Below are 3789 nucleotides of genomic sequence, written 5' to 3'. Positions count from 1 at the left end.
CTCCCGCCGTGTGCTAGTGTGTCACAGCAACCCAGTGCAGCCACCAGGGCTCGGGACCGAGTTTTGAATGGGAGAATCCTGGTTAGCAGCCAACCACAGCACAAATGAGAGTGATAACGGTCATTGGCCCACAAAAGCAACACCTCTTTATGTCTCTGGGGCCCGGACTTCAAAAGTCCTCTGTTAACAATTGCCTGGGTTCAGATGTCCAAGCCTGTGTTGGGTTTGTAGGGAAATTTAAGGACCCTGCTCTGTTGGAAATGATCGTAAGCACTGATGTCACCAGGCAAACGTGAAACCCAGTTGGGAGGTTTGGGACTTAAAACGCAGGTCTTTGCAGAAGGCGGCCAAAAGCGGGGACGCGGGGAACTTGAGCTTGTGGGGACTGGAGTTCACTGCACGTCTGCTGGTGCAGGGGGATGCTGAGGAAGCTTGGAAAAATATCTGGGTAAAAACAATTGGAGGATAAATCGGAAAGTACGTTGTTTTCGAAAGAGTTCGTGCTAATGCCTGTTTCTGCTACCTTGAGCAGAAAGGATTCTGTTTTCGCGGGAACCAAGTCTTGGTGGCACAGCAGTCACAGCAGAGGAAGCTGCACTCGGAGGTTGTCCTCTGCCAGGATGGTTCCCGCAGGGGGCTAAGGTCGCAGGATCTTAACCACGGGCGCCACCGCCGCCTCCTCCTCCTCCTCCATTTTGCATTTCACTGCAAAGAGACAAAAGAGGAAGTCAGGCGGGGTGTAGATAGGCCAGTCCTTTGGAAACATGGATGCGTGGACAGGTCAGCAGCACCTAACCGCCGCCCCTGCTGTGGTCCCGGCCCCAGGAGCCCACCGTGAAGAACCCGGGGCCGGCCCAGGAGCCTTTCCCAAGCCGCTCGGTTCAGCGGGAAGCCACAGGTGTGCTTTGTGGACCGGGGTCCTGGAGGAAAGAAGTTTAATTGAAAGTTGTGACAGATCCCAGGCTCTCTGCTCAAGCCGGGCCGTAGCCACACACCGTTCCCCTGCACCCACTCAGAATGGGAACCCCAGAGTCTCGCTGGGGCCGGTGACATGGGCAGGATCGAGTCTTTCCTCCTCTGCCACCATCAGGACACAAACGGGATCCTGGTGGTACCCAGAGCCTGCCAGACAGGAGACTTAGGTGGACATGGAACAGCGCCACGTGTGTGTGTGTCAGGGAGAGGAGTCACAGCAGACAGCCTCTCCCCACACACATCAGGAAGCCCAAAGCCCCCGGGTGGGTGGAGGGATCCCTGGGCACAGACCCTCTTGTTTGTCCTACGTCTTTCCCTGGAGTGTCCCAGGACCTCCCCACCCCCGTGTTACTGCCCGAGAGGTGACTTGAACCACAGGGGCCCCCAGAGTCTCCTCTGCCGTCTGTGTTTATGAACCACCCACATGCATGATAAGGGTCAGCACTGTGGTATAGCATCCTGGCCACTCTGCTTCCAGTCCAGCTCCTACTAACAAGCCTGAGAAAGCAGCGAAAAATGGCCCTAGGGCTTGTATCCTGGCCACCCATATGGGAGCCCCCGATGGAGCGTCCAGCTCCTAGCTTCAGCCAGGCCCAGCCCTGGCTGTCATGGTCACTGGGGGGAGTGAACCAGCTGGTGGAAGACTTCTCTGTCACTCTGCCTTTCCAATCAATAAATAAGTGAATCAATTTGCTTTTGTGTGCTACTGCTAATTATAGAGTGTGAGCGTGTCTCATCCGGATTTCTGAAATGGTCCGAAACCTGAAAGTTGTTGGGTGTCAACAAAAATTCCACACTCTGTAGCTGTGAACAAAATCACTTAAAATACTGTATGAACCATGTCTTTTAGGCTGTGTGTGTAAGGCATGGTAGTGGCGTGTTTCAGGGAGCTAGAGACCCCCTGACTACCGGGTCTCTTACCCTCAGCTACACATAAGAAACAGGTGCTCAACTCCTGGAAGGGACTGGTGCCTGTGTCTCACTTCAGAAATTCTCATGTGCGGGGCCTGGGGCCTGGACACCAGCATTTCATCAAGGCCCCTGCACATTGCTAATAGCCTGGGTGGAGAAGCAGGCTGCGGGCGGAATGCCTTTGGAGAAGCAACGGCTGGCAAGGGACAGATGTCCCTTAAGTGTGACTGCCCCATGCGTTCATCACCTCCAAAATTGTATCCATTGCCTCGAATAAGTTATGGTCCAGCAACCCAACTAGGTTTTGTTAAAAAAAAAAAAAAAAAAACTAGCTAAACACAGATAAAATGATGGAAAACAGGTGGATTCTTACTTTTCCAAATGCTCTACAGCATACGCACATGACACACAACTGGGGGAAACTTTCTTAAGGAATCATCAGAAAATGTACCAGACAAGGGGCTGGCGTTGCGGTATGGGGGGTTAAGCCGCTGCCTGTGCCACCAGCATCCCATGTGAGTGCTGGTTCCTGTCCTAACTGTCCCATTTATGATCCAGCTTACCTGCTAATGACCTGAGAAAAGCAGTGGACCATGGCCCATGTGCCGGGGCCCCTGCCACCCATGTGGGAGACCTGGATGAAGCTCCTGGCTCCCGGCTTTGGCCCTGCTCAGCCCTGGCCATTGTGGCCATTTGGGCGCGCTCGCTTTCTCTCTCTCTCTCTCTCTCTCTCTCTCTCTCTCTCTCTCTTTCTCCCTCTCTCGTAACTCTGAATTTCAAATAAATTTTTAAAAATATACACCATACATAAGACAAACAGAACTGAAAGCAGAGTCAACATGGAAGCAGAGCTTCTACAGTCAGAGCCCAGAGATAGGGGAAAGAGAAGAAACAGGGTCAAGGGTCAGTTGGAAGCTCTAGGAACGGCACAGGAGCTGACCTCTGACCTCTCCAGTCTCACCAGGTCCGATGTTGGTTGCCTTGGAGGAGACCGTTAGGAGAAATGCTATGAGATGTTTGCTAGAAGTTTTTGATGAGCAGATTGCTGGAAAAACAATATCCCCTCCCCCACCACAAGTTTGCTTGCCAATGGAAGGGCGGACTTTGGGCATGAAGCAGATTCTACGTTGTAGTCCTGGTGCTGCCACTCAATAGCTGGGTGACCCCCCAACACACACACACCATGATCCCAGCCTCAGTTTCCTCCTTTGACCTGTAGGTATCATCACCTCCACCCCTCCAGGGTCTTTACAAAGGGTGCATTTAAAATGCCTGGGCCAGTGGGCCCATGGTGCCAGTGCCATCGAATAGTAGGCAGCAGGTGCTCAACAGATATGAATGCCTTTCCCCCTAAGAGGATGGCAGAAATATAATCTGAATCACCAGAGTTCACTTTAGCATCTTTTAAAATTCTTAAGACGTCACTTATCTGAAAATTATCTTGCACGCTCAGCCATCGGCACAGCCAAGAACTTGAGAGCAGGCAGACGCCAACATAGGTGTACTGGAGTGTGTTCCCAGGACGCGGGTGTTTATGTCATAAGGGGCCTTGGGGTCTGCTCTCAAAACACGTGCTTATTCCTTCAACACCGTGCTGGCAAACTGGCCCATCAGAGATCCCAAGAGCATAACTGGATGTAGGAACAAAATGCTGTTCCCGTTGGCTGAAAAGCACAGCAGAAGGTGTGCACCCTCCTTAGTCGTCGGGGAAACCAAAGCCCCAGTCGGGCAGCCGCTGCCCACTGAAGCCGTAACATGAAAAAGACTCATCGTGCTTGGTGTTGGGGAAGACGCACAGGGGCTGGAAAGCTCACGCCCCACTACGGCCATGTAAAAATGGGGCAGCCACTTTGGAAAAGCCACTTGGAAGGATCTGCTAGAATTAGACACGCGCATGCCCCA

Source organism: Oryctolagus cuniculus, chromosome 19 (genome assembly GCF_964237555.1).
Source record: "Oryctolagus cuniculus chromosome 19, mOryCun1.1, whole genome shotgun sequence".
Classification (NCBI taxonomy): Eukaryota; Metazoa; Chordata; class Mammalia; order Lagomorpha; family Leporidae; genus Oryctolagus; species Oryctolagus cuniculus.
This window is presented reverse-complemented; position numbering follows the sequence as displayed.